At 49.7% G+C, this 8072-nt stretch overlaps 1 pseudogene across 1 annotated transcript; it reads right to left on the bottom strand.

Moving 5' to 3' along the window:
- Nucleotides 1-4576: 4576 nt before the first annotated feature.
- Nucleotides 4577-5681, bottom strand: LOC144174473 (receptor expression-enhancing protein 5 pseudogene; annotated as a pseudogene). Its single transcript, XR_013323480.1, has one exon. The product of XR_013323480.1 is annotated as a receptor expression-enhancing protein 5 pseudogene (transcript).
- Nucleotides 5682-8072: the final 2391 nt, after the last annotated feature.

The following is an 8072-nucleotide window of genomic DNA, read 5'->3' as shown; positions in this document are numbered from 1 at the left end:
CTGCGTGGTCGTCGCGAGGCACGGCATTTTCTTGGTTCAGCTAACTGCCGGGCGGTCGCCGTGAGTCCAACGCTAAAGTTCGCGCGCTCACATGCACATGCAAATTACAATTCGCTAAACAGCTTCGCTGTTAAAAAAAGACGCAGTGGATTGAGGAGGCTGGAGCATCCTTTAAGCACCTGATACCTGCGGCCGCAGGTTCACCGGATATAAGGTCTTTTCTTTTTTCCTTTGCAGTCCTACGCTCACTCGAGAAAAATCATCCATCATGAGTGAACTACAAGTGCATACTTTGCCAAATGAAATATTTGCTGGCTGATTCGACGCCGAAGTCAAGCGCAAAATGATAAGGAGAGGTGAAGGCACGCCAACGAAGAGGGAAAGTAACTTTCCTGCTCTCAGAGCAACTCCTTGCGCGGAAATATTTTGCCCGGTGGAGAGTTGGCTAGTTCGGTACACGCCGAGATATTTGTTCGCTGGGAGTGTTACTTCTGCGCTTTGCCCTTGAGGGGTGCCAATATTCAACTGGCAGTCCGCCTTTTTTTCTCGCTACTCTTATTTTGCCTTAATGGCGTTGCCGCTCCCTCCTTTTATGCTAACAGTGCCCCAGTGAACTGCAGCCATCAGGAGCGAGTGCTGAACTGCGAGTGACGCAACCGGTCGTGCGCATCTGCAGCGGCTGTTGTGGAACGCGCTCATGCGCTTTCAGCCAGTTCTTACTGACCAATGAGCGACGCAACTGGTGGAACTGCGTCGTCTGCCGCGGCTGCTAAACGAGCAGCCCGAACAGCTGTGCCCAAATTTCGCATTACGGAGTATCGTAATCGCCAGCCATTTTTTGAAAGGAAATATAAGCCGTCTTGTATTAAAATATGAAGGCCCTAGGACCGTTATAATTTCGTATTATTTTTTTCATGCGCCTGGGGTGTGACGCGCAGTTTTGCGATCCCGGGGATTTGATTGAGCTCCGCGACGTGGCGCTACGCTCGCTAACGATTCTTGTCCATGTCGCTCTGCTACCGTACACCATACGATCTGCTGGATCTTAGCCATACACAGCTTTGCTTTAAAAGGTGCCCAATACAAGCGTTCGCGCGCTGTCTGTTTGCGCACGGTCTTTTCGTAAGACGAGCTTTACGAACTATCCCTCCTTTCAGGTTCGCTCAAGAATCCTGTGTCGTATAAAAGGATATTCATGCCACGTAAACCACCCAAAAAATTCTGAATACCCGGTGTGGTTCCATTTGACCTTCGCGTTGCCTCAAAACATAAGGGGCGTGCTCAACGTCAAAAACGGCAGAGGAATAGCGAGCCACGGCAAAATGAATTTGTACACTGCGCATTTCTGTGCACACAACTGTACAAGCGGAATTGGTCGCATTACGTGAATGCTGTTTCTTCGAGTAGTACGTCGGTTCCCGCTCAGGCCTGAAGAGCCTTCTGGAGGCCTGAAGAAATGCTAGTTCCTGATTCCAGCTTCAGGCGGGCGCTCGCTTCTGGCTGTCGCCGACTTTGCTCACCGTTTGCGGTGATGACGTCATTCCGCGGACGCTTGATTACCACGTCTGATAACCACTGCCGCTGCGTACTGCTAGTGCCCGCGGAAATGAGCCTAGTAACGCTACTGCCTTGAGGAGGAGGGGAATGAAAACAGGGCTGGATGAAGTAAAGAGGAAATTATGTCGAACAGGATGAAAAAATTGTCGCAGCCTGCACTAGTGGTGCAAGGCTGGAGTAACAGCAGAGCTGGCGACCCCTCTCCCCGTCGGAGATACGACTGTTGCCCCTGACATGGATTTTTGAACTTGCCGCTGAAAGCTCTACATGAATAACAGGCCCGGATCGTTTTGTCCGCAGGCTTTCACATCTCTCCCAAAGTGGCCCTCGTCAGCACGCGCTAGAACCTACGGGAACCGGCTTCGCGAACTCGGCGTCTGTAGCGCGAGCTATTTCGCGCTCCCCACTTTAGGCGCGAACGCACGTGAAGTGGCGAGGAGAGATCACGCCAAGAGCGCTGGGCACAGTCTTCTGGAAGGTCGAGCTGGACGACTCCGGGTGCTCCTCACGAGGCGCATGCTCACGTGGGCTCGGTATTTTTCTTGCCAACGCCACCGGACCAACCGCTCTGCTGTTAAAAATGCACATGCTCCAATGCGGAAGAAGCCTTCATAGTGCGTTAAAACCTCACAAGGGGGGGGGGGGGGGGGGTGACTGTGCCTTTTGAGGGCGCATTGCTACCATTTTAAGGGAGGTTGCAAACTTTGCCTAATCTGTTTACCCGGCTGGATGCTGCAGTATACACGCATCGCGTCTTACAATATTGTTTCCTCTCTTAGAGACGCCGTGTCAAACACAAGCGAAATCATTTATTAGTATTTTCTGTTGCTTGTTTTTCTAGGCTCGTCGCCACCCTCTTGTTTATGGCTGCATTGCGTAGCCCTTGATTCCACTACTTAGCCGAATAAGTCTGGGGTCTGAGGTAACTTCCCGAAGCTCCACAAACGAGAAAATATCAAACGCGCTTCGCAGCAGCCCCAGGAACTTCGGGACTGCCATCACAGAAGTTTTCAATATGATATTACGCTGTCCACCACGTGATTAATGCGGACCTATTTATTAGTTATTATCGAGTTCGTAATTGTCCAAAATCAAGTAATAGTGGATGAAAGGCACCACAGATTCCTGAAAGAGTTGCTGAAACCCAGGTAAACACTGGTAAATGGACTACTGCAACCCTGACGTTATTTACCTAATATCGATTTTTTTGCGGCTACCGGATACTCACGGTTACCTTTCAAAGTTCACCACACGTTCCTTTCGCCCATTTAGGATATTTGAAATTCTTTGCACCGTGTACGCGTGGCATCACCGTGTGTACATCTGACGGACGAAGAGTTTGTGCTATTGCTTAGATTTTTTTTTCGCGCACTTCCTGTGACTTCGGCAGTCAATTTTGCATCGTCTGCTCGCCGTCGACGAGGCTGCCAGTGCAACAGTGTTGACTGCGACACGCTTGCGCTCTTGTCGCACTCACTTATCTTAACCCTTTTTTAGCGTAGACCATGTAGCGAGAGAAGAAGTGCGCACATCTTCATTGCCGAGCGGCGACAGTGATTTATCGTGCCCCTTATTCACGGCAATAAAGATAGGCGGGTAGTTACAAGGGAAAAGGGGTTGTGTCGTACTTACGGGAACACCCTAGCAGACGACAATTTCACTGGCGGCTTCGTTCTGCGCATCCGAACTGTGCTAATTACCCTCGCTCGTTTCGACGCTTTCTACCGTGATAAGGCGCTGACACGCCTACCGGTGGACGCTCCCGCTATATTATTAAAAAATTCGGTGGCTGTACACAGTCAGGCAATTCACGCACAGAGCCCGTGCCTTCATACCTCCTTCCATGGCGTTGCGAATGGCGTAGTTTATAAGGTAGCAAGTTCACTATAAATTTGCATTAACTCTGATAAAAAAAAAACATTTTTTTTTGTGTTTTACGCATAGAAGCTACACTGGGCTATGAGTCGCATTGTAGTGAAGGACTCCGGGTCAATTTTGACAGGATCTTTAACGCGCGCCAAAATCTCGACCGACGGGCGTTTTCGCTTCCATCGGAAAAGCAGCCACCGCGGCCAGGATTGAACCCACGTCCTTGGGCCCAGCCGCACAAGGCATTAGCCACTGACAGCGCCACCGCGGCGGGCGTTAACTCTGATGATACTTATCACATTAACATAATTGTTGCGCGAGGAGGTCCCATCAACTGGGCTGTGGGAGGATGTGCAGGGGAATTAAAAAAAACGCCAGCAATGGAGCGCACAGCCTCAGACGCATGCTGCACCATCTAGCTGCAAAGTCAGTAAACTGCGCGCATGCGCACTTCTTCGAGAGTGTTGCCTGCATTTATGGGAAATGTTTGATCAGAAAGTGACGCTGGTCGTCTAGTTTGAGGCGCCTTTTCACGCTGCGTCGCCACTGAGCAAGATAGTCGTTGAAGGGCATCATGCTAGCCGCAATCAGCCTGCTGCGCGCTTCACTCTCTAATATGGCAGATAACGGGATGCTCAGTGGCGACATAGCATAAAAAGACGCGTCCAAATGAATGACCGGCGTCGCCTCTTTATCAAGCATTTTGACTAACAGTAGGCCACACTCTCAAAGGCCCTTAAAGAACTACGCATGCGCGCAGTTTACTGACAGTGCAACCAGACCGTGCGACAGGCGTCGGAGGCTGTGTGCTTCGTTGTTCGTATTTATTTCAATCCCTCCTGTGATTTGGGGTGTTCATAGAGGGTGGTGCACGAGCCATTTAAATGCCGGCCCGCCAGTGCGCGTACACACTTCACGCCACCAAGATGAAGAAAAACGGCATCTTTAGAACACCTTTATCGGGAAATTGTGCAAATTGATCGAAGAATAAATCGGAATATGACTTGCTCGCCGTAACATTTTACCTTACACTGTGCACGTGCATGTTTGCAACTGACTTCAGGTTACTTTAGGCTGCCACGTTGTTAGTGAACTAATAATAACAAAAGAATGCGTAGAATACTATAGAGCTACAGTTTCACTCACGGAATTTCACAAAAATGCCAATTTATTGCAAGACAAGAAACATTTCTTAACAAGGAACGTTTTACCATGCCTAAAAAAACCGACGTTAGCGCACGTGAGTTCTTGAATCACAAAACACGCTGGTACACGGACTGGCTTCGCCGATAGCCTGGACTAAAAAAAGTCACGCAAAGGAAATTGATGCGCTGATTGTTTCACGACGACGCCGACCCGACAGTCCGGACTTCGGAACAAAGAACTCGCGTGGCTGCCGATAAAAAACGAGGCCGCTCACATGCCTCGTCGTTTGCAAGATTGCTGGTGCTGTGGACTTTACACAACCTGCGGTCAGACCCCGTTATCGTGCGTACCCGTAAGGCGCCGACGCTTATAGTACAGCAGTCTCCTAAGTACCGTTTCAGTCATACTTGTTGGCGAGCTGCTCTTTCACAGAGCTCTCAAAAGCGGCCGCAGCCTTCGCTGCCACTGTGGAGTAGGCGTTTTCCACAGTCTTGGAACTCTTCAGGAAGTAAGGGCGAACGAGGTTGTTGTATATCCGCGCGGATCCGTTGGGGTGGACGGGCAGGAAGCAGTAGGCGAGGAAGACAATCTTGGCCAGCCAGTAGAACGGGAAGAATTGTAGTATGCCGTCGGCGAAGAAGTCCAGCGTCGTGAAGCAAGCGTACACTACCCAGTAGGTCAGCCAGCGGGTGTCGTCGTTCTTGTCGGCCGACTCGATGGCTCTCGTGGAAGCGTACGCCGGGTAGACGAGACCCACCAGGTTGCAGAGGAGCTCGGCGAAGTAGCCGAATATCATGTAGACGGCGAAGAACCCTCCCAGGGCTAGCATGAAGTAGCCCCGGGGCACTCCTGTTTTCTCTGCGGCGAAGTCGAAGACGAACCGAACGCGCTCGGGCAGGGATGAGACGGCTACGTCGGCCTTCTTGAGAGCGGTTTGTAAAAGAGACGCCATGTTGCTACTGGCCGGTTGATCCGAGGTTAGCCTAACAGCACAGGCGAAGTGGGCGGCTTTGCTTTCCAACAATCGGCCGGGGAATGTTCCGTCCAGAGAGCACGAGCCGTATCCGGCTACCGATATAGCTGCGGCCGGCGCGTGCGCCGATAGGGACTGCCGCCCATGCGACAACGTCCTTGCTGATACGAATTTGGCGCTTATCACCCCGCCATTTCGCAGTACCAGACTGATAAGGGAACGTCGCTCTTTCTAGTGCATCTAAGTTCGTTAACCGCGTCGCATTGTACTTCTTTTCTTGCTCGGATGCGCATTTTGAATCATTCTTTTGCACCCGAGCAGGAGGCTGATACAAGCTAAGATGAATCAAAACACAATAGCGGCGACTGTGACCCACTTAGGTGCTTTTGTTTTTCGTGAGATCAACCTATGCACACCGCGTTGTGTTCCCTAGTGTTGGCAGAAAAGGGGATGGTGGGTGTAGTTTCTGTAGTACGATCCAGTTCTCGCTACCAACGTATTGTTTAGGCTCCAGGCACGTGAAGTAACAAAGAAATGGCAGAATAAGCGTGCTATGGCTCTGCGCTGTTCAAACCAGTGACATCCGCTATCAACACGACCCAAAAGAAACTCAGGACTGCCGGTGCCGTGCTACCAATCGCATTTGGTGCAACACGGACAATTACATTAGCCGCTGCCGCTTCATTACAATTTTGTTTAATTAGTTGAAATATTCTGGGCTGCTTACGGAAGCAAATTCCAGTGCTTTGCTAAGTGACTAAAATAGACTTGCAACAGATAACGGTAACGTCCTCGCAATATCGTTGCTCGAAGTGGTGTGGATTCAAAAACTTATTTTCAAAGGGCAGATAACAGAATTACTGATTTTTTAGCAAAACGGAAGTTATCAGCTGAGTTAATTCATACTAGCGGAGAAAATTTACGTGAATGCCACTTAGTTGAACCGGTTCTTAACATAGTGATGTGACCTCGTTCTCCTCAGTAACAATGCAACTAGTCATACCTGTAGCAACGCCATCACAGTTTCCAACAATCATAATCTGCCGCCCATTGGTATCCATTACAGGATCAATTTACCGCCCACAGATTTGAAACCATCCCCAATCTCGCTTAATTCCAGCCAAAATCACTCTTTGCCTCCTATTTTTTGTCTATTCCATCCCACCTTGCCTTCTCTCTACTGCATGGTGTAGCCTATCAGATAGACCGCCAGTTGCCACATGTGAAACTTAGAAAGCATCTACTAATAATGCTTCAACTCGGCTTTTAAGTGCGAGGCACATTCTTTTTCATTTAAACGTCCCTAAGCTGCACCATAGGATACCCTCACTTTTTTTCTAGGTTTCATTGGCAGGTGACTAAACTTTTTTCTACCCGCCGCTGTGGCTCAGTGGCTAAGGCGTTGCGCTGCTGAGCACGAGGTCGCGGGTTCGATTCCCGGCCGCGGCGGCCGCTTTTCTGATGGAGGCTAAAAGCAAAACCGCCCGTGTGTACAAGATTTCGGCGCACGATAAAGATCCCCAGGTGGTCAAAATTAATCCGGAGCCCTCCACTACGGCGCGCCTCATCGCCTGCGTTGCGTCGGCGCGTTAAACCCCACAATCAATCGACTAAACTTTCTTCTTTTTTCCTCAACTATACAGAAGTCCACGTTTGCCAAAGCAACGAGAAAATTATTGTAAAGGGGATTAAAAGAAATACGAACAACAGAGCACACAGCCCCCGACGCATGCCACACCATCTGGCTGCACTGCCAGTAAACTGCGAGCTTGCACAGATTTTTGAGAGCGTTTGAGAGTGTGGCCTGCTGTTATGGGAAGAGATTCGTAAAGAAGCGACGCCGATAATTTATTTTGAGGCGTCTTTTTACGCCCTGTCGCCACTGAGCATCCTGTTATCTAGTATACATTCGGGAGCCAAGCGCGCAGCAGGCTGAATGCAGCTGGCATGATGCCCTTCAACGATCATCCTGCTCAGCGGCGACGCAGCGCAAAAAGGCACCTCAAAATAAACGACCGGAGTCGCTTCTTGATCAATCATTTCCCATAAATGTCGGCCACACTCTCAGACGCTCTCGAAGAAGCGCGCATGCGCGCAATTTACTGCCTTTGCAGCCAGACGGTGCGGCATGCGTCGAAGGCCGTGCGCTCCATTGTTCGTATTCCTTTTATTCCCCCCTATACGTCGCCGCAGTTAGCGCGGGATTCGCCGCTATAATGGTTTTGTACTCTTCACTGACAAATGTTCCGTCAATGGACGTTGATAAGACAGGCCACATAAGATTTTCGTGGGAAAAAAAATCTTGTATATGTGCGCTGTCACCTCTAAGTGACAGAAATCGCTAGCAGATAATTAAAAATGTAGTAGCAGGAGTTCCGGGTTGTTACCAAAAAACACCAGTTGCACAAAAACAACAAAATGCTTCCGCATTCTGCCGTAGTTTCTCGCTAATGTTCTAGAAGAAGAGGATTACAACATTATAGGCCAAGAAAAGTATAGAATGGCATCCAAGTTCGATTTCTCCTTT

This window comes from Haemaphysalis longicornis, unplaced genomic scaffold (genome assembly GCF_048455015.1).
Source record: "Haemaphysalis longicornis isolate Haplotype H1 unplaced genomic scaffold, Haemaphysalis longicornis Haplotype H1 scaffold_3, whole genome shotgun sequence".
NCBI classification, from domain to species: Eukaryota; Metazoa; Arthropoda; class Arachnida; order Ixodida; family Ixodidae; genus Haemaphysalis; species Haemaphysalis longicornis.
The sequence above is the reverse complement of the archived record's forward strand: the minus strand, read 5'-3'. Positions and strand labels throughout refer to the sequence as shown.